Source organism: Rattus norvegicus, chromosome Y (assembly GCF_021556685.1).
Source record: "Rattus norvegicus strain SHRSP/BbbUtx chromosome Y, alternate assembly SHRSP_T2T, whole genome shotgun sequence".
NCBI lineage: Eukaryota > Metazoa > Chordata > Mammalia > Rodentia > Muridae > Rattus > Rattus norvegicus.
The window spans coordinates 13635450-13658987 of NC_141555.1; the positions used below are offsets into that span (position 1 = coordinate 13635450).

A 23538-nucleotide genomic window follows, 5' to 3' on the forward strand; every position below is an offset into this window, starting at 1 on the left:
ATGGTGTGGAGAAGAGAGAGGAATGAACTGATGCCACATACAGGGACACAGATGAAAGATTATAACTTAGGTTTATAGAACATGAAACTAACCATTTAAAAATAAACAAAAGAAGCCAAACTCCAAAAATACACTTATTTCATTTAGCTGACAAAAAGATTGACAATTCATATTAGAAGACAGTGCTTACTTACCATGGCCGGAAAGGGATGTAAAGCGCAGGCACTGTTTTGTGATGAGTTTCAACAGTGATTTAGGACCCAGAACAACAAAAGAAAACATATCCAGCAACTGGACTCAATGCAGCAAAGATTATAATGAAAAGATTTAGAATAGACTTCTGTTTGGGGCATTGTTTTTTGTTTTGAGTTAACAGACATGTTCTGATTTGTAAATATTTTACATACAAGTCCAGAAGGCTCTGGAACCAGATTACTGAAATTAAATATTTGTGTCCTTAGATGAAGCACTTGATTTAACTCTGTTTCTTCATTTAGCTCCTATAAAATCATGTATGTTTTTACCTTGAACATAAAATTATACACAGCAAGCAACATAAAACATCACTTAGCCCAAAAGATGCTAATGAATGTTAGTATCGTCTCACTAAGATTTTAAACTATGTGAGAGTTTAGAATAGAACAGTATGCAGCTTTTATTATATGGATCCATTATTCACAGAGGTGGTATTCTTATTCTTAGATAGAAACTCTATGAACTCAGCTTATTCCATAATTACTTGAGTTTTTTTGCGGCCCTCTCACATCAGCCATCAGTCAAGACCATCTCCCAGAGACACAGTACAACACATTCTCAGGGGTACCTCTTCCCAGGTCACTCTACGTTATGTCAAGTTGACCAGACAGAATTAGAAATTTTGGAATGTTGGAGCAAATCCGTGAGTGGTAAACAGTTAAAACAGTTAATCTTAAGATGGAATTACAATGTCAACTTCAAAATTTTATTACTTTCCCCCTTTGTAATTATTTCATTTAGTGAAATGAAGTGTATAAAAGATGAACACTCTTTCTTTGTGTGTGTGTGTGTGTGTGTGTGTGTGTGTGTGTGTGTGTCAGATTTCTGTATACAGGTATACCCAGCATGTGTACATGAAAAAGCCCAAAATAGGATAACAGATGTCTTTCTTATCCCTGCTTTATTCCCTTAGGCCAGGTTGCTCACTGAACTTGAGGCTGATTATTTTGCTAGGCTGCTGGTTAGTGAACTTTCCCGGCATGACTGGCTTCATGATACAGCACTAAATTATAAGTATCTATGACAAAGCCTGTTTTTATATGGTGCAAACTCACTTTGTCATGCTTGCTTAAGCTGTTTTTTTTACCTCAGAATTAACTATTTTACAAGAAGATTTCAATATTGTTTCACAATCTACCTAAACCTTTTATTGTCCTAGAAGGGAGCCCAGTCACAAATTTCTATTGCTCCAGCTGTCGATAACTACAGAACTTTTCTGTCTTTATGGATATACCTCCAGTAGATAGTCCATGTGATTGAAGTCTTGTGGCATTTTCACTTAGTGTGTTCTCAATATTCATTTACGTTGTGGCATATGTGGTACTACATTCCACATATCACTGTTTGTTTATCCATTCGTCCATTCATAGACTCTTTGGGTCTTCTAAACTTAAAATTTTTCATTGTTTGTATTATGACATTAGGACCTATGGGCATGTGCTTCCTATGGCTCACATGTATTGATCAGAAAACACTGTACGGGTGACGTAGGTGAGTTGTTTCCCTCCTATTGGGGCGAGAAATGGAACCCAGGTAGGTGTGCAGGCTTGGGGCATGTTTTACTTTATACGAAAGCATCTTATTTTCTTCTATAGAGGTTATACCGCTTTCCATTACTACCAGTAATGTATGAGGGTGCTTTTACATCCATCCAAGTGGATGTGAGGTATTGTCTTAGTTTTTAAGTTGCATTTTCCTAATAACTAATAATTTTAAGCATTTTTCTTTTAGACCAGTATGAGAACAGATGATATTTCTATTGACCAAGAGGAACTGAGAACCAGAAATTCTAAATCAAATAATTTCTCCTACTAGGATTTGATATTTGATTTATGTATTTGATTTCAAAGCAACACTTTTTCTGACCTGTTATTTTTAAGTTACTAAATATTTTTATAAAAATGATTATATAAATTAGGGAAGTATAATTTGGTTGAGATGAAATGAAAGAGCACAGTAGGTGCTGGGGAAAAACCCACTTTTTAAAAGGTAAGATGCATTAGGACTGTCACTGGGAGTAGTGTAGCATAGGTTTGGGAAAAGTAATTTGGAGAGTAGATGTCTTTAAGAGCTTTAATTTGCAGAGCTAAGGTGTTTGAATATCAGAATTGTAGGAAGTGGAGATCAATAGTGTTCCCGAGTGGTTTGAATGGGCATATAAGCAACATAGTACGTGAGAGCACCAGCTTCGTGCACAGTTATAAAAGTTGCAGCCAGGTGTGGAGGCAGAGGAAGATGGGTACCTTCAAGTACAAGGCCAGGCCAACCAAATGTTACATTTAGCTCAGTAATCCAGAGCAAATTCCTCAACCTCTCTGTGCTCTTGTTTTCTCCATCAACATAGGCATAGTAATTTAAATTCATGAAGCTATTATAATGATTTTACTATGATTATAACTATTTTACATGTAAATGTACCAAGAACAAAGTAAACTCTTAGTGTATTAAACATTCCATAGATGTCAACTATTATTATGTGACATATGCCTTGTGTTTTGTATCTTTTCATTTTACAACAAATCTGTGCAGTAGAAGTAAATGTAATTAGTGTCATGACAGAGAAAGCAAAGTAGAAGAGGTTGTATCATATAGAAAGCTCCCATTGACTAAACTAGTCTTATATTAGGCATGGCACATATTTAATGCCAGGATACAGAAGGCAGAGGAAAGATGATCCCTGTGTTTGACGCCAGTCTGGTCTACATAGCATGCTGAAGGATTGTCATGACTGCATGTCTCAAACAAAAACAAAGTCTGGTCTTACTGTTCAATGCCATTTAAACCTGCTGTTTTATACTTTAGAAAAAGAATGAAAATTAAAAAAAATATAGAACTATGTAATAACATGATTAAAAAAGTTTGATAGAAATTAATCTAATGGCACTCTGCAGCATAAAGAGGTAGAAGAAATATGCCTAGATGCATATTTATTGACTATTAAGATTATCTATATACAGATTGTCTTTGTAGAAATATTTTGTCCTAGGTCTGTGACTTAGAGAATTATGAGAAAAGATATTTAAGGGAACATGGTAGATAACTAACCAATATATTTCTTTCAGTTGTTTATAAACTTGAAATAGATAGAACTGTGTGGTCCTTGATAAGAATCTACTGTGGTAGCTATCTTCTGATTGAATTCCTTTTTCTACTGAGCATCAACACAAATGGTTGGAGACAAGCTGGAGTAAATCATTTCCTCACCTTTTAACTTAATTCAAGAAACAATTTGTCTATCATCATCCCTTTGAGGTAGTACAGCACAGAGTCTTGTGAACATGTCCTCGCTAAAAGAATGGCCATCTCACTGGGAGTCTCCTGAGTGTTCTCCGCTCTCACAGAGCGTCTGACTTACTGGGACTCCATAGATGTACTCCACTCTGAGTGACAGAATGCAAGGGTGTTCATGAATAACCTGATCAGTGCTCAAGTCAACCTCCCACTAGAGGATTATTGAACTGTGCATCATTTTTTATATATTTGTTTATTAAAGGCTATTCTGTGTAATGATAATGAGGAACTTTCTTTTGTCTTCCCTCTGCTTTACAGATTGCTGAATTCCTGGTGATATTATGGTTCCGGAGTCTTCTGCCGTGCTTCTTTGCTCCAATTAGTATCATCCCAATATATGTGTATTCACTTGCCCTTTATGGGTTTATGCACTTCTTTCTTATCAACCCCCCAAAAAACTTTCTACTATAAATCCAGATTTTGGTTGTTTAAACTTCTTGTAAGTCTAGAAGGCATGCACAATATTTTGAGCATAGTACATTAGCATTGACTTCCTCAAATGCCTCACTGGACTGTTGGATTGCACAGCCTTAGAGGCAGGATTCACATTGGGACAAGGGAATAGTGCCCAGATTCAGGAGTAAGTGCTTTTGTTGGATACCAGATATACTTGAACATTTATAACATGGAAGTCAGATAGTGAATTGATTGTATATATTATAATTAATTAACCAGTGTGGTAAAATATAGCACTTTTTTTCTTTCTAATGAAAAGAGAGTCAGGCAGAGTGTTATTGTGTAATCCCTTACTTAGAATTTGAAGGTTGAAGTATCAGAAGTCCAAGGCTACTTTATACTGCATTTACCTCAGTATTCTCTTAGATTTCCTATAACTATACATCCCTATGAAGTGTTTATTTTTGTCTAAATCATATATGTGAGTGCCTACATATATGTATATGTATGGGTACCACATATGTGGTTGGTATTCATGAAAGCCTAATGAGTGTGTCTGATGCCTGAAGGTTGAGTTGTAGACAGTGGTGAACCAAGCATGGGTGATGGGAACTAAGCTCCTTCCTCCACAAAATCAGCAGTACATAACTATAGAGCCACCGATCTAGCATTTCTATAAACTTATTTCTAAATGATGGTTTTGGAAGATTCAGAAAGCTTACTGTGATGATGTTGCAATAGCAGGATGGTATAGATGCGTACTTTGTGAGCAGTGCCTCGGTGAGTCCTTTTTTTTTTTTTTGAGTAGGAAGCCATGATTTCATGCATAATTACATTCTCTGATGAGTAGAATGATCCCTGTTGAATGGATGTGTATCTAGGTCTGAACTGTGTGATGATAAATTTAGACTGATTGGTTGAATAGGCTGGAGTGAGGTATAAAAAGGATTAACACACTAGTAAACGTCTTCTTTGAAGCAGTGATTTGTTGCTTTTGTAATATCATTACTAAAACAGAAGTGTTATAGGGTATAGGTCATTTAAAATCAGTTCGACTATTTACTCAAACTTCATTTATAAAATTATTCACTAAAATGTATGTCAGAGTATTAACTTAATGTTTTCACCATAGTTTTGTTTATTGAAAATGTTTGTAAACTTTTGTCCTAAAATAAATATCTTATTTCCCTTTTTTTCTCCTTTATTTTTACTAAAAAATACTTGGTCTTAAAGATAAAGATTGCTCAACATTTATATTCATAGTTGTATCGGAATCTTTATAATTGACTTATGCTACCTTCTTTTCCCCCCCCAAAAAATTAAGAAATTTAAGTACTATCTTTCTGCAAAGTTACTGTGTCAAATATTGCATTCTATTTATACTAAGGAAGTCTTTTGTCCTCTATCCTATCATTTTTTTGCCCCAACTAGGAATCCAATTAGATAGCACAAAGTCCCAGACTTTCCAATAGTAACATTACCTCATTCTTCTAGTAAGCTAACTAAAGTTTTAAAATAGAGTCCTTAGTTATATCATTAGCGATCAATTTGTTTTGTTTTGTTTATTTTTGTTGCTGCTGCTGCTGCTGTTGTTATTTTTCAAGGCAGGTATTTCAGTGTGGCCCTGTTTGTCTGAGACCAGGATCTACAGAACAGGCTAATCTTGAACTCACCCAGATCTGCTGCCTCTGACTCTAAAGGCATGTGCAATGACTGCCTGGGCACAGATCAGGTTTTACCAATTTTTTTGAGTAAAATTGTTTGTGCATGGACATGAACTTAAGGGACCTGGAGAGTGTTCAGTGGTTATCAGCACAGGCTGAGGATCATAGAATCAAAATATATCTGCTCCAGAGACCAGTATCTCAAACCTTGTTATTATTGTTTCCATAGCTAATTCAAACCTTATCTGTTATATATGATATTCAAGATTGATTCATATTATATAGTCATGTATCCCTCTGAAGAGAAATGTTTATAGAATAAAGAGAAAGAACCAACCACATCTGAGGGCAGGCCTGCCATAGTTTCCCTGGTTGAATGTCTCTACTAAATAAAAAAAGGATACATCCAGAGAGCTAGGAATTTAAGCTCATTTTCAGAATTACTATAGTGTCAGAGGAATGCAATATTATATATAAATTTTCTTCTGTATGATAAAGTAAAGGGAGACTAAGAGGATAAAGTTAAAAGCTATCTCTATCCATTCTCCTCCACGCAGGTACCACTGGGTTCCTTGCACAACAAACAGTATCTGGTTCTCCTCTGCAATGACAGGAATTTTTTTATAATTATAACAGGTTTAAAGAGAACCAGTCAAGGTGAATTTGTGTTAATGCGAATAACAAAGGACTAGCTTAGGAAATACTATGAGAAATTTTACCGTGCAGTTACACACTATGATCCTGGCCTTACTGAGTAAAGGCAGGAGAATTTCAAGTTAGAGGCCAGCCTGGGGTACATAGTGCAGCCTGTCTCAACCTACTCCCCTTAAGAGAATTGTTATAAGAATTGAGCTATACCCATTTATAAACTCTAATAGAATATATTGCATGAGTTAGTTGCTTAACAACACATTTATCATTATTTTCAGAATAGTGGTCAGAGATGATCTTTGTGGAAATGTTAAGGCCAACACAGTCATTACCATTACATTAGTGAAATCAATATTATATAGTCTGTGGGTGCAGTCAAGTGGTAGAGTGCATGCCTCATATGCATAAGATCCTGGGCTTGAAACCCAATGCTCTAAGAGTGTCATTTAGGTTAGAGAATGCAACAGGCCTCAGATGATCACACTCCCTGCCTGTTTTTCTCTCCCAGGGTTTTGCTGTGCAGCTGTCCTAGAACTCACATTGTAGACCAGGCTGGATAACAATTCAGAGATCTGCATGCCTCTTCTTCCCTCTTTTGGAATTAAAGGCATGAGCCACCACTGTCTGTCCCTTCCTGTCTTTTATAGGCAAAGAAGAGCTTTGTAGTCAGCAAACTGTACCCTGTCCAACAAATGATTTGTAGTCCAACACCGGGTTGCCTCTTGTGCTTACATCACTTATTTTTCTTACTCCGTAGCACAGGCTAGCCTCAAACTTGTTGCACTGCTGCCTCAGCCTTCTAAGTGAAGGCCTACAGGAACGAACCACTATGGCTAGCGTATTCTCCCTCCGCTTGGTTTCTGCTTTCCCCAACAACAACCACACACTCATCTTCTGTTTACCTTCCAATTTTGCATTCAACTCCTTCCTACTTTACTGGGTTACACACCCTCGTTGTCTGGGCTTAGTGTACGTGTGTTATTTATTGGTTTCCTTTTTTAACAGCAGTCATTCTGAATGGTCAGCCTTGCAGTAGAGAACTGATTCTATGTTTTCTCATTTTTTCCTTTCTTTTTCTCATTTTTGAGTATTTACTACTGCCTTTCATAAGGTAGGCTTTGCCAATTTCTGGATGGCCGATCAGCTGAACAGCCTGTCAGTGATTCACATGGACCTGGAATATATGATCTGCTTTTACAATTTGAACTTAAATGGGATGAGAGTAAGGGCCTGTTGCCAAATGATCCGCAAGATATAGTATGATTTTGTATTCACACTAGTGAATGCCAGCATAAACAAAGAACTGTTGGGAATGATAACTACGACAGTTAATGTCATGATGAAAACTCATCCAATAGCATTACACACGGAATTAAATGTGCTTGGCACCCTGTTGGCAATCTCCTTATCTGAAATCATTTATTTGGTATTTAAGTTGTGTTAGGATTTTAGTCAACCTCTTGCCAAAACATTTACAACTTACATTTAAAGAATTCTGCAGTTATATCTCAACGTTCATATGTGTTGGTAGCTGTATCACAACTGCTAGAGTGCCAGCAGCTTGTCCTCATAGAAATGCTCAGGATGCCATTGTAGGAGCCAGTGATCCAAGTACTGATTTCTTAGAATCAGGTCGAATGCCTGAGAAAGAACATCCTGGTCAGTTCAGAAGTCTTGACCTTCTTCTGGCTCTTTACCCATGCTTAGGTGACACAAAGTTAATTTAGTTAGGAAGTTTGCATTAATTACAAAGATCTAAATGTAGAGATACCTAGCATGTACTCACAAAAGATAATGATAAATTGTGTATGGCAGGCCACCACTCACCTGCAATCCCAGCACTGAGGAGGCTGAACCCATAGGATGGCCAGTCATCCTGGGGTGCATAAATGAAATCCTGTCCCCAAAACAAAAACTACTGCAGAGCAGCAATAAAAAACAATAATGAGCCATAAGCGTTCTGTGATTATGAGGAGGCCATAGAGCGTGTGCTCTGGGTGTATGTTTATAGTAACTTGCCACTTACAAAGCTGTCTCAGTACCCATAATATTTCTATATTTTCCTATGTTTAAAGTCATAGAACAAAGCATGTGTTTTTCTTCCTTTTATTCATAGACTCTTTTCCTATAGTTTTATTACACTTGAAAAAAGTACAAAATTGTTTGAGTTGGTTCTAGGATATTCAGAAATCACAAAAAGAATTGCCCAGTGTGACTACTCAGCTTCTCTCGTTTTCTCAGCCACTAAAGATGTTGTGCAAGTCATGTCTGCATAAGAGAAAGTGACTGTGAACCCACGGGTTAGGGTTTTATGGATATGCTGATGGGTAGTTGTACTGTGTGACTAAATGGTATGAACAGTTAATTTATTTGAATTGCGATATTGTTTTCGTTCTTCTTTGAAATCTTCACAGAACCAGAATTTTGCAACAGAAATACATACAGAGTGCGAGCCACAGTTCAGTGCATTCCTGCTTGGCTTCACTTCATCCAGTGCCTGTGCTTGTACCGTGACACAAGAAGAGCCTTTCCTCTTCCAGTAAATGCTGCCTGGCAAATACTCTACAACTTTCTTCACCCTGACATTTCCAGCCCTTTACAACACTCACAAAGGTAGGCTGAGGTCTCCCATCTGAGCCCTTACTATTGCATTCTGTTGCCCTGGACTCTGCCGTCACTGCTACTGGTTCTGCTGAGGCTTCAGAACCCGGACATCTCACTTTAGCCTTGAATATAGTTTTAATCTCATTTCAATTAACAGTTATTATCACTAAGATTTTCAGTCAATTGGTAAGAATTGTGATGCTGTTTCAATCCTGTCTGTTGCTCAGTGGCTTTAACCTATGGGTGCCTTGGGTTTTAATTTAGTGGTTTAGAGTGTTTTTTTTTTTCTGTTTGTTTTTGAGGATTTTTTGTTGTTTTTCCTTGGGGGGGTTGGGGAGGTTGAAATTTCCTTGTTTATTAGTGAGGTTAAGAAATGGTTAGGTGCACAAGAATCCCTCTTCCAACCAAGTATTTAATATTTAAGTATTTTCTTTGATGAACATGTAAGGATTGTTTACAGCCCATTTAACTGCAAATTGAGTTCTCTGATCGCTTCAGTTTCTGATTTCCATGGCATCCTGCTATGACTTGCTACTGATCTTCTGTTGGGAATAGAAAAAAAAAAGTCTTTTAAGTTTAGAACCAAATGCAGACACTCATTTTGAATTTTTACCATTTCCCATGAACTGTCAGTGATTTTCCATCCTTGCACTAAAATGTATTCCTTCTTTGTCTGCTGAGTAGAGAGCATCAGCCCACACCTTACAAAATGCAAAGAGCTTTGACTAATGCTGATTAGTAAAGAGCTTTTTAAATATGCACGTAAATTGTTCTCAGTAAACTTTTCTGTTCTGCTCTATTGGGAGATATATTCAGAAGTACAAAACTACTGTTGCTGTAATATGTATCTGATGCCATGTCAGATGAGGTCACTGTTAGTACCGTGATATTGGTGTCCCTGAACTCTCACAGTATGACATAGGGTCTGTGCTAGAATAGTATTGATAAATGTAGCCATTCTTGTTAAGTGTTATAATTTAATTGAGTACCTCAGCGAAGGAAACACATCCACAGGAATTCCATAATTTTAGTTCTTGCTAAGGAATGCCAGTACTCAATACCAGTATGCACCTTGATTTATAGATTTGACAGTTGATTTGGAAAAAAAGATGCGATATGGCTTCAGAAACATCTGCCTCCTGTCTTAGATATATATGAGTGCTGGGATAGATTATACTAGTAATATATTTATTAGGAAGTTAAAATTGCTGGAAGGTACTATTGACACAAAATACAGCACTTACCTCAGGAAATAAGAAATAGTTAATTCTTTTTTTTTTAGGTTTTTTTTTTTTTTTTTGTTTCTTTTTTTTTTTTTATTAACTTGAGTATTTCTTATATACATTTCGAGTGTTATTCCCTTTCCCGGTTTCCGGGCAAACATCCCCCTCCCCCCTCCCCTTCCTCATGGGTGTTCCCCTCCCAACCCTCCCCCCATTGCCGCCCTCCCCCATAGACTAGTTCATTGGGGGTTCAGTCTTAGCAGGACCCAGGGCTTCCCCTTCCACTGGTGCTCTTACTAGGATATTCATTGCTACCTATGGGGTCAGAGTCCAGGGTCAGTCCATGTATAGTCTTTAGGCAGTGGCTTAGTCCCTGGAAGCTCTGATTGCTTGGCATTGTTGTACTTTTGGGGTCTCGAAATAGTTAATTCTTAAGGCAAACCTAAGTGCTAGTAGCCTGGGAGCACAGACTCAGGTTATAACCACTGTAGGTGATCACATAATATTTTATTTGATACAAAACAAAGAGAAATATAAATAAGTGCATTTATCACATTGATGATCACTGCCAATAAGCAGGCTACAGCAAAACAAGTGGAACTCTGTATAGATCTAGGATGTCTGATAACATGTTTAGCTTTCAGATTGGTAAAGGATGGTGCCCTGCTGAGCATACATTTTAGGGCTGTAGTGAATTTGGTCCCCAACACCCATGTAAAGGCTGTGAAAGGCAGCAAACACCTATAACTCGAGCTCTGGGGAGATAGACACTGTGACTTGCTTGCCACTCCTATTATGGTATCATTGAGCTGCAGATTCAATCAGAGACCTTGTTACAAAAAATAGGGTGGAGAATGCCTGGGAAGACACTGATGACAAGCTTCCTACACACAGAGAACACATTTGACAGATTTGGATAGTCACAGGCACATTCAGATAAAGGAGTGAACAGTGAGTGACTTTCAAAGGGAAATTCTAAGGTAGTCTGGTTAGGTTCTTCACACCATCTTCAATCACGAAGCTCGTTATTGAGACTCAGCCTTGAGGAACTTATGTTTACATAAAGACCTTTAACAACACAAGAGGATTACAAGTCCAAGCCTGTCTTATTTACAGAGTGAGTTCAGGCCAACCTGGCCGCATAATAAAATCCTGTCCCAAAATAAGTAATATATAGCTTACCTCTAATTCATAGAACTCTGTGGTCTGTTCTTAGCACGATGTAAGAAGAATTACAAAGAAGGTTGGGATGAGCCAGTAAAAATGGCTTCACAAGTAAAGGCACCTGAAGCAAAACTTGACAGCTTGAGTTCAGTCCCTGAGCACGATGGTAGAAAAAAAGAACTACCTCCATCAGGTTGTTTTCTGACCTCTGTGTTTGAACAGTTGGACTATGTGGAAATGGATGCTTTGTCCCCAGTATCACAGTGGGCTGGGGAATGTGAACAGAACTTTGAGCCAACATAATTTATCTATACATGAAGCAGTCCTGTACTAGTAAATACATATATTTCCTATTCAAGTATAGTTTAAATTGGTACAGTTTTACATTGATATATTTGATGCATTGATGACTTATCTGTTATATATACATATATATATATGTATATGTATATATATATATATATATATATATATATAATTATATTCTTTTCTCAAAAACAAAAAAAAATCAGATTACATTATTCTTTCATTACAAGGAACTAAGAGAAGTTTCCTTACATCTGATTTAAATTATAGAGGTTTGTTTAACTGTATATACTAAGGAATGGTTAAAGTGGTAAATTTATGGAGGTTTAAAACCACATATTTTTGAAAGGCTTCTATTATACTATTTTGTGTAAGCAGTGATCAGTAAAACCCTTAGCACAAAACTCTCACACAGCTTGCTAGGCCACAAATAAAAGTTGACATTCAGAGGACATGCAGGTGAGAATGACCGTGAAGGTCTGATCCTCCTGTCATAACCACTCAAGTTCTGGTATTACAGAAGTGAGTAACCCTGCCTGGCTCCTTATTTTTATTTTGTGATACCAGGCTCGTTCTCGGGGGTCTGAGTGTGATGTGCCATGTGGTCACTGTGCCATGGGGCTCATTCATCCCCACCATGCAGTGTAAGATGTAATTCTGCTTCCTTCTTCTGTTTCCCTTGACCCCATTTGTCATGGCTGTGTTTGTCTTACACATTGCTACATCTTTTACTTCACATAATCATTGTAAGATTTGTCCTGAAATCATGGTATAGACTTTATAGGTGTACTTGCTGCATGAATGCCCTGGAGAGAAAAATGGTGTGGCCATTTATTAATTTTGTTTATCATATCCCTAAAGTTTTAAATATATTTTAATATTGCTACATATTGGATACATAAATAATTTTTGTACCAAAATGTCTAGAACTTGGCATGGCAAAATTTTGACGTTGAATCGTGTTCAGGTTTCATTTTCTTCCTTCTTTTCTTCCTTCCTTCCTTCCTACCTCCCTTCCTTCCTTCCCTTTTTTCTTTCTTTAAGATTGGGTCTCATGTCAGTTGGTAACAGTGCATCCCTTTAATCCCAGCAGAGGCAGTTAGATCTTTGAGTTTGAGTCCACCCTTGTCTATAGAGAGAATTCTGGGATAGCCAGATTTACGCAGAAAAGCCCTGTCTCGAGGGAGAAAACAAAAAACAGAACAGAACAGAACAAAACAAAACAAAATGTGCAAGTCTCAAATAAAAATTAAAAAAAGACAGGGCTAGGCCACACATAGGTCTTACTAGCTTCAAATTCATTATGTAGTAAGCATGACATTGAACTTCTGACTCCCTTCCTTCTATTTCCCTCTTAAGTGCTGGGATTAGAGGAATGTGCAACAACAACATAACCAGTTTTATATGGTGATGGACATCAAACTCAGGGCTTCAGTTTGCTAGGCAGACGTCCTACCAGTTGAGCCATCGCCCCAGCCCTAGTTAGGTTACTTTATTGGACAGTGTCCTAAAAAACAAAGTCTTTAAAAATAATTACTGAGACAAAAGAATCTAGTCAAAATTACTAATTATCTAGATACTGTTCTATTGAGGCTGTTGCAAAAGAAACATTGTGAGGAAAAAAGAGTAAAAGACCATGACATGACCTTGTTTAGACTCTGATGTGATTCTTTCAAAGAACTAGTCTGCCTGGGTTACCATTGTAACAGCACTGTACTAAGCGAACTTTGAAAATTGTCAGTGCTTGTTTTTTTTTTTTGTTTTGTTTTGTTTTGTTTTGTTTTGTTTTGCTACCTGATTTGTTAAGATGGAGGATTATGCATTAACTCTGCACCTAGAATCATTGTTGGTGAGATTTAGATAAGCTATTTAGGAAGATTAATCATGATAATATTTATTTGACCTCTTTTGTTACATTAAAAAAGAAACATATTTGAAATAAGTTATTTGCTGTCATTGATTTTTGGAGACAAAAGAATTCAGCTAGCAGCCAATCTCTGTTCAAAGATTCATATTTCATTCATGATCACATTTGAAATAACTCCAAGTGTTTTCTTGGAAATTTGGATTGAAAAATGTGGGAATTATTTTAATTAGGTTCTCATTTCCTTAAGATTTCTTTGCTTTGGAAAGAAAGGTGTTTGGGAAATATAGGAGCAGAAAGATGTAACACTATTGATTCTAGCAAATTGTAAGGAGAGAGTATTTCATTAGATTGTATGGCATTTGTAGCTTTTTTTTTTTCAGAGCTGAAGACTGAAACCAGGTCTTGTGCTTGCTAAGCAAGCAGTCTACCACTGAGCTAAATCCCCAACTCCAACTTCTGACGTTTTGTAATTCACATAATATCCTAGTGGAATTAGAACCTTACTGTTCACATACATAATAGTGATTGTTGGCAGGTGAGTGTGGGGGAATTACATGTCATGTTTCCTCAGACTTCTTAGGTTGAGGTAATATTAGCTATTACATTTTTGAAGGAGACCCTATGTAGAGCTCACTCATATCCATGTTATTGGTGCCCAGTTCTTTGTCTGGGTATCTTTGTGCACTCTGAAGGCTGATGCTCTCAGAGGGGTTTTCTCGGCTCCAGTCTGGACCTCTGCAGAAGTAGCTGCTTTATTATTCTGAGTAAGCACACATAGTCCTGAAGTGCTGCTTCTCTGGGGTTCAGCGAGTTGCTCCTCTTCTGCTACCCTGAATAATAGACTTCTCATTCACAATTTAATCTGCTTATACTATAATAAAAATGGTAATTTTGGCTTTTAATTTTCTAGGTAAATTTTTGTTCTATTAACGTTAAAAGATATATGTGGTATTAGCAAAAAAAAAAAACTCATTTGGATAAATGTTCTCATTTTTGCCTTACTATTGAAAGTAGCTCAAAACATTATCTCTTTTGGAAGTTATTACACTCTTTTGTAATGCCCTCACATGGGAAGAAACTGATTTACAATCTGTCTCAAAAAATTGGCTAAAGACCTGTGGATACCAGGAAACTAAAATATAAATATACTTGGATTTTCCTATTTAGTAATTGCCATTTTTCTGCTGTTATTATGCTGATTTTTAAAAAAAAGTATAGTTGTTTTTACATATAAATCATGTATACATAAATTATGTCTCTATATAATATTAACTATAGCTTTGAAAAAATTTAAACCTTTATCTTCTTCTTCACTGAAGACTTGTAAAAAGTAACAACTGTGTTGACACCTAAATTTTGTTTTGATTCTTTTCTCTTGTCACATTGATTTTCGTAATTGTTCTTATAATAAAAACAGCATTTCAACTGGATAGTGGTGGCACATACCTTTAATTCCCACACTTGGGAGGCAGAGGCATACTGATCTTTGTGAGTTGTAGGCCTGGTCAGGATAATCCAGGCTATACAGAGAAACCCTGTCTCAAAAAATAAAACAAAAAGAAAAACAAAAAAACAAAAAACAAAATAAACTAAACAAAACAACCACAAAAAAACAGCAATTTAAATATAAGCTATATAGCTTTGTAATACTCATACAAAATAGTTTAAAGATTGTAAAGTATCTACAATATTTTATTGTTCAGAAGTTGTAAGATTTTTGCGTCTTGAAGGAAGCAAAGTGATTGTTATTTGAGTTTAACTTATACAACAATGTCTGATTAGAGAGAAAGTTGAGACTTGGTAGAATTCTAAATTTTCATTTTAATCTGTACATATGACTTCATTTTGATGCTATCAGTGAAAAACAATGAATTTATTACATTGACATATTTTAGCTGGAAAAGAAAAGGCAGAAGAAATGAGCAGACAAATAGACAATAAGGCCTCATTTCTACTATATCGTATTTTGGGGGCAGAGAAGACTATATACGAGTCTCTTCAAAGTCTTTTATAGTTCACCATAGTAAGAATACTCATCAGCTGTTGTTGCCACATATAAATGCACCCAAAATTTTGTAAATTAAATAATTGTAAATTGTTCTTGCTGGAAACACTTTAGGTCAGCAGGAAATTCACTGAAGTAGGTGGAACTCATCCAGTAAAACTGCTTCTGCCCTGTTTTATTTGTGCTTAGCTCTTACCTTTCAATTGGGAGTGGGGTTGTTTCATGGGTGTTAATTCTAGAGCCCCACACCATGAAGCAAGCCTTGGGAAGGGAATCTCCTCGTGTGGCACTGAGGAAAGCAAGTCCTAAGGCACAAATACTTTTAAAGCATCTTTTCTTGCTGTCTAAGAAATCCCACAGCAGGACCAAAGGAAGCCTGTCCTGCCTAATGCAAAAGCGATCACCAAACCCAGCATCAGTGAGGCAAAGAACACTCTTGCCTTGGGAATGGAGAGCTGAAAGGAACGATATTTCAGCTGCAGCCTGACCTCTACATGGAAAACTTTCCATATTGACTCCTTATTTGTCAAAGTTCTTAACCATAATTTTGCAGAATAAACACATTAGCAGTGTTTCCATTCACTAGTAGCAGAATAATGGAAGTTAAGATAATATCTGCTGGGTGATGATGTCACTGCCAGTAAAGTTACAGGGTGGTGATCATTTATTCTCAGGCAGTTGTTATTTTGAAAAATATGTCTTCTATGCAGGAGTGGTAGTTCATGCCTTTAGTCCCAGCACTTAAGTGGCAGAGGCAGACACATCTCTGAGATGGAGGCCAGCAAGGTCTACAGAGCGAGTTTGACACAGAGAAACCCTGTCTCGAAAAACCAAAATATATATCTTTCGATCTAGTAAATCCCTTTCCATAACTAGAATAGGAAGAGAACTTGGGGAAAGCTAAGACATGCTTATGGCATTCTACAGTAAGAAAATGAAAGCATGTAACAAGTTTACAGTAGATTTAGCAGCTGCAGGACATGAAACATCACATGGTAGCCTGACAAAGGATAACTCCATCACCTGGAGGAGTAGGCCAACCAGCCCTACTTGGGAAGTTTAAGGGTAAGAGAGGCCCTATCTCAGGGGGTAAATGAAGATGGATGTCCCTGATCAAAGACCACTAACATTGTCCTCTGTCCCCTATGCCCACAGAAGACAGACTGTGCCCATGGCTAGACATTACTGGAAGTATTTACATGTACTAATAGCAGCCCTGGATACGAAAAGCAGAGCTAGGCAGGTCTAAAGGTGGCGTTTTATTGAGAAACATTGCAATTGTGGAAAAGTGATTATTTTTCTTCTCTGTTTGCAACTCGACTTACATCAGTAACAAAGAAATGAGGGCTTATAGCCAAGCAGTTAAGGAAAGGGAATTCCTAAAAGGAAACATTGGATTATAGACCCTGTCTAAGCCAACCTGGCAGATTCTTACTGAAGACAGGTGTAAGTACTCCCATGTATGTTGGGTTTGCACAGTCTAGACTTACTTAGAAAGATGCTTGTTAGGACTAGGTGACATAGACCCCATGTACAAATTACAGGAACTAGGACTGTGGCCTGGAGAGGTTAAAGAAACTTAGCTAAGCAAATCAAGGAGAAAGTCTTTGAGAGAGACAAACACTTGACTTTCATTTTATAGGGAAGGGAATTAAAGCAGTGGTTAAGATATTTGCCCAAGCCCCCCAGTTAGGAAGTAGAGGAACCAAGGGAATGAATATGCATAAAAGATTGAACTTCAAAATCCACACTACCAAATGGATAACAGTGCTAGAATTCACTTCAAGGGCTTGTGATCATTTCTGTTGTACTAATATTCTTTGTAAGCTTGCCAAATGCCCTGAGTACTACCCAATGTCACAGTGTTAAAATCTAGGTAAACAATAGAGAACCAATCAGATAGGGTGTTGTGGTTTCATTCTATGTTACAGAGCTGTGTTTGAGAAAGCACAGAAGTACAGTGAGCAAGAATAATGCAGGTGTGTTTATCAGAAGATACACCCATTTCCTGCTTCCTTTTCCTAATCACCACATCCACTGAGTGCCAAGCCAGGAACTTGCCAGTCACACTAACAGCCACAGCATTGGTTCAGGCAGTGGGAAGTCAGCTCCAATATGAAAATAAGGCCTCCCTCTGCAAGGGAATACATTATCACTGAATAAGAGGAAAATAGAGACATTAATGCTATTTCAAGTTGGAAATGATTTAGCTAGTATGTTTAATTTGCCTAGCATTATGATCTTTGTACATTTTTATTTCATTACTAACGTATATGTAATGGGGGCTCTGTGCTTGCCGTTATGTGCATGTGATATGAGAAGACAACTTTGTGCAGTCTGTGTTCACCTCCAATTTATGTGGGGAGGGAGATACATACATACATGTGTGTGTGTGTGAGTTTGTGTGAGATATATATATATATATATATATATATATATATATATATCAAGTTCCAGAAATATATATATATATCTGGATTTGCAGACAGTTGTAAGCTGCCATGTGAGTCCTAGGAAATAAACCCGGATCCTCTGGAGGAACAGCCAGTGCTCTTAACATCGAGCCATCAGTCTAGCCCCAATAAAATACATTTTAAAGGTAGTATTGGAAAAAAATTAGGAAGTTGGCTATTGTGCTAATAAATAAGACATGTCATCTATATACCTCTTAGAATCCAGTGGACAAAAAACGTCCACACATTTCACATACACATGTTGGGGATTTACAAAAAAGTCTTGAGCATGCTAAGCATATCCTTATACTCAGCTATGCTGTGGAGTCTTCAGTGATACTCTGAATAGTATGCAGTATATGGTTTTCGTTGAACGAAAATTTGTTTTGTATAGTAAAATCGTGCTTCTGTTCTATTTAGTGGAAAAGAAAAGAAAAATTTTGTCATCACCTAGTATTTCACTGACACATAGCATTTGCATTTGAGTCAGGCAGGCTTCTCAGTGCTTAGTACATATTTTTTAATGGCTTTGAAGGAGATCCTAGAGCATATTTTCTTTAAAGGCAAATTTTTTACCTATTTACACAAGGGGAATCAACACTTACCAAATAAAGTGAAATATTATAACCTACTCAATATATTTAATCTCTGGTACAGAAAGACTAAAGCAAAGTAAAGTGATACAAAGTGTAGAAACTGCTGGGTGGTTCTTCTTGTCCCTGACACTTACACACACACTATTCTGTTTCCTATATCAAGAACTTCACAGCCTGGTGTGGGTGCATAGCTCAGAAATCCCAGCACTTGAGAGCCTGAGTCAGGAGGATTTTGAGTTTGAGGACAGCCAAATCTACACACCAAGACCCTGTCTCAGACACCTCCCCACCCAAGTCTTTCTCCTCAAACAAACACAACTCAAAAGATTCTAATTGTTTTTTTTTTCTATTCTCCCACCTAATTTTGCATTGCCTACAGTAAGGTTTAGTTACCTTCCTCTTTCAATTTAACCAAGTCCTCTGCCAGAAAGAATTTTAAAGAAGCATTTGAGTGAAAAAGCCCTCATTTGTCAAGAGCTGAAACATGGTCTTGGGATAATAGACAGAGCGGGACTGGCTTACTTTGCTCCCTTATGAACTGTGCTACCCTGAAAGAGGCACTCATCTATATTATAGGTTTATAAATGTGAAATACCCGTCTTTTGCTACCTGTAAGATTTACCTTCTGTGTAAGACTCCTGTGTCTGAGTTTGGTTGGTTGAGCTCCGTGGTGTGACACAAGCATGTAGAAAACACAAGTGAAATACCAGAGAATGTCACTCTCTTCCTTTAATATTTTTATGAATGTGAACATTGAGCTTGGATGTATGTCTGCACCATGTGTGAGCCTGATGTCCTTAGAGTTCAGAAGAGGGTATGGAACCTTCTGGAACTGGAGTTCTAGGTAGTTGTGAACAACCATATGGATGCTGGGAATTAAACCTGGGTCCTCTGGAAGAACAACCAGCCATCTAAACACTGACCCAATCCCAGAAAGGAGCTTTGTCTTGTTTTTAGCACACTTCTGGAGAACTTCAGTAGATCAGAGGTTGCTTCAGTTCTCATCTGTCACTCTGCAGAGCAATTTGTAAGCACAGGTGCCACTCTGCTAGATGATTAATTTGGAATTCAGTCATTTCCTTTCAAATTTCTTGTTTTTTAAGGAATTATCATTGTATATTTTTAATCCACCCTTTGTTGAATTTCCTCTTAGTTTTTTAATTTGTTGAGTTCTTTACATATTAGGTAGAATTCATCTGGTAGTTTTTAAAATCTGGAAGTTTTTAAAAATAAATATTACCTGAGACATGCTGTGGTGACCCATGCCTTTAATCCCAGCACTACGGAAGCAGAGGCAGGTGTATCCCAGAGTTTCAGATCATTCTGGTCTACAGAGAATTCCATGTTGGCCAGGGCTACAGAAAAAAGCTTCTGCTGCAGCGTTTCCTCCTAATGTGTCCTTTAACAGGCAAAGTTTAATTTATCAATATTTCCTTGTATGAATGACTCTTTACCAAGGCCTTCTTCTTAAGATTTTTTTTCTTTTCTTTTGTTTTCTTTCTTTTTTTTTTTAATCTCGGTCTTAACGTTTTTATTGGTGTCCTATTTTCTTGTTTTACAGGTAAGTCAATAATCTATTTTGATTGAATTTCCATGTAAGTTTTGAAATAGTCAAAGTTTCTGTTAGATCTCTGACTGTCAGTTTTGAGTAACACTAGTGTTATTGCAAAGAGCTGTCTCTGCTCTATTGAATGTCCGCTTTAAAAATCAATTAGGCATTTTGGGGGCAGTGGGGCCCATTCCCAGATTCTCCCTTTGTGTTTCTTTTTTGCCAATACTGGAAAATGTGTATTAAATCTCAATTTGGTAAGCAGATTCCCCCTGCCTTACTATTCGTTTCCAGGTTGTTTTGCCTCTTTTAATTTCTTTGCATTCTTTTCCTAGTTTTAGAATTATATTATATTTAGAATTATATATATATATATATGTATATATATATGATTTTCCCATTTATTATTATTTTTTAACTTAATACACTTTATATCCTGCCCACTGCCACATCCTCATCACCCCTCCCACATTCCTTCTCTGAATTCCCCAATCCCTTCTCCTCTGACAAGTAGGGTTCCTCTTGGATTTCCCCCTACCCTTACATGTCAAGTGTCTAAAAGGCTAGGCATATCCACTGCCCCTGAAACCAGACATGGGAGCCCTGTTAGAACATATCCCACATGCAGGCTACAGCTTTTGGGAACACCCACCCCAAGTTATTCAGGACTGACATGAAATCCAGGCTGCATTTGTGTAAGGAGGCCAAGGTCTAACCTGTGTATGTTCTTTCATTGGTGGTTCAGTCTGTGGGAGCTTCCAAGATCCATGTTAGTTGCTTCTGTTGGTCTTTTTATGGTGTGCCATTCCCCTCTTGGTCACCAAATCCTTCCTTCTAATTCTTACATAAGAGTCCTCAAGTTCTGCCTGCTGTTTGTCTGTGGGTACCTACATATGTCTGAGTCAGCTGCTCGTTGGAGCCTCTCTGGCGACAGTCATGCTAGATTCCTGTCTGTAAGCATAACAGAGCATCATGAATGTTGTTAGGGATTAGTGTTTGCCCATGGGATGCATCTCTAGTTGGGCCAGTTATTGGTTGGCCATTCTCTAAGTCTTTGATTTATCCCCTGTCCCTGCATTTCTTGAAGACAGGAAAGATTTTGGGTCAAGTTTCTTGGATGGGACAGTGTCTCTGTTGTTCCACTGATGTTCCTGCCTTGGCTACAGGAGGTGGCCTCTTTGGGTACCATATCCCCAATGCTGTGAGTCACAGCTAAGGATGCTTCCATTGATCTTGGGGACCTCCCTTATCCCAGGTCTTTCTCATCTTAGAATTGCTCACGCCTACCCCTGTCAATTGCAGTTTTCCACTCATTCTCCTGTCCTTTTGGCAATCCCTCCTTCTCCTCCCCACACCTGTTCCTGAATTCCCCCCCATTTCCCTTCTCATCCCCTCTTCCACCCAGTTCCCTCCCTCCATCTGACTCTAATGACATTTTTATTCCCCCTCTATGTGAGTTTCAAGCATTCTCCATTGTGCCTTCCTTCTTGTTTAGCTTCTTTGGGTCTGTGGAATGTAACATGAGTATCCTGTATTTTATGGCTAATATCATTTATTAGTGAATACATACCAGGCATGTCGTTTTGGGATTGGGATACATCAATCAGGATGATACTCTCTGCCCATTTGCCTGCAAAATTCGTGATGTCTTTTTTTTTAAATAATTGAATAGTATTCCATTCTGTAGATGTACCACATCTTCTGTATCCATTCCTCAGCTGAGGGTCATCTAGGTTCTTTTAGCTTCTGACTATCATGAATAAAATTGAGCAAGTGTTTGTGGGATGGTGGAGAATCTTTTGTTTATATGCTCAGGAGTGGTATAGCTATGTCTTGAGTTAAAACTATTCCCATTTTTCTGAGAAACCTCCAAATGGCACTCCCAACAGCAATGGAGGAATGTTCCCATTATCCACATACCCACCAGCTGTGTTTTTATTGATGTGAAGGTCAAGTCCAGGTCTCACACAGGCAGACCAATGCTCTACCACAGTCCCTTAGCCTCTATGTATGGTTTAACATAATTTCCCTGAATTATCGTAGATATATTTTAATGGTACTCCATACTCCTAGGAATTCCTTTTCACTTTAAATGTCAAAGGGGATCAGGGAAGCATTCTGTGAGGTAAAAAAGTGTGTAAATAGAATTGCTATTTCCCTTTTCCTCTTTTATTCTTAGTACTGGTTAGCCCCATTCTATTTCCAATTACGTAAGTGTACAAGTCTCCTGTAAACATAAGTTTGGGAAGTGACAGAGTCTGGATTCCAACTCAAATCTAAACGATTTATTTTTTTACCTCCTGTCTCTAGGATTGTATTATCTTTAACTGTGAATGAAACTGAGAATGTCTGCTTTTCATACTCCAAGATGAAAATTGTCGTAACCTAAGGAGTACCATGTGCAATCATATGTGCACATAAACTCACTGATGACCAGTGACAGAGCACCCATCCTTCTGACAGATGAGAAAGTTGTGTCCTGTAACTAATGGGCATTGAGAATATGGTCAGTCCAAGTGGATTCCATGCACTTAGCCGACCACAAATCATAGCTTTTGCACAGGGGAGAACCAGCTGCTGGAAGTCATGAACTCATGACCGCTGGAGCTGTGCCCACTATTGTTGCCTTTCATTATGAGAATGTCAAGCAGCATATAACTAGTCAGAATACAGGCTATAATTTCCTCTGAGGTCATACAGATTTACATTATTATATGTTGCAGATTTTCTGTTTATTCATTTCTCAGAGAACAGTAGTAATCTCAAAAATCAATAGTTTGATCTGGCGGACTATAGGACAAAATCCAATTTTTTTTTTAGGTGAAAAGCTTATGCATAATTCAGCTTACTCCAAAGCTTGGACTTTGAAAACAATGTCTGCCCCATTTTACTTTTCATCTAAATTTGGGTTGAAAAGTGTTTATTATCAGAGTGGGTGAATTTTGAGAGACTAGACACCCTTCACATGCAGACCCTTTAAGCACCCCTCAAAAAGAGATGGATTGCTATTTGGTGCTCTGGTTTCCTACCTTTCACTTCTCTCCCTTCTTATTTCACTTTCATTCCTATCATGGCTATGGCTCCGCAGCTCTTATGAAATTTATATTTATTTTAAACTCAATAGATGTCAGTTCTATAAATTAGTTCCATATATTATGCTTCAAATTTGGCATATGTGTAACAGAGAGACTCCTCTGGTAAAATAGCAATGATTTGATTTACTGTGATTCTTACCATTACTGAAGTGGACTAGCAGGGTAACCCAAGGAAGAATAAGGTGTAATTGCTTGACTAAAGTGGTGGTCGCATCCTTCCAGGACATCCTCTCAATACCAAAGAAAGAGGAGGACTTAAAGGAGGAATATTCTTTATTAGGGAAATAGGGAAGATAAAAAAAAGAGACCAAAATGTAGCATGGGTGCATCATTGAAATCTGAGGTAAAATATTACCTACTCTGGAATAGTCTGTGAAGATATTTAAAAGCCAGTACATCTACATGTGTTTCTCCTACAA

General features: G+C 37.6%; 1 pseudogene; it reads left to right on the plus strand.

Annotated features, from left to right (window-relative positions):
• LOC147997965 (solute carrier family 53 member 1-like) overlaps window positions 1–8893 on the plus strand; it is a 63905-nt pseudogene extending 55012 nt beyond the window's left edge.
• The last annotated feature ends 14645 nt before the right edge of the window (window positions 8894–23538 follow it).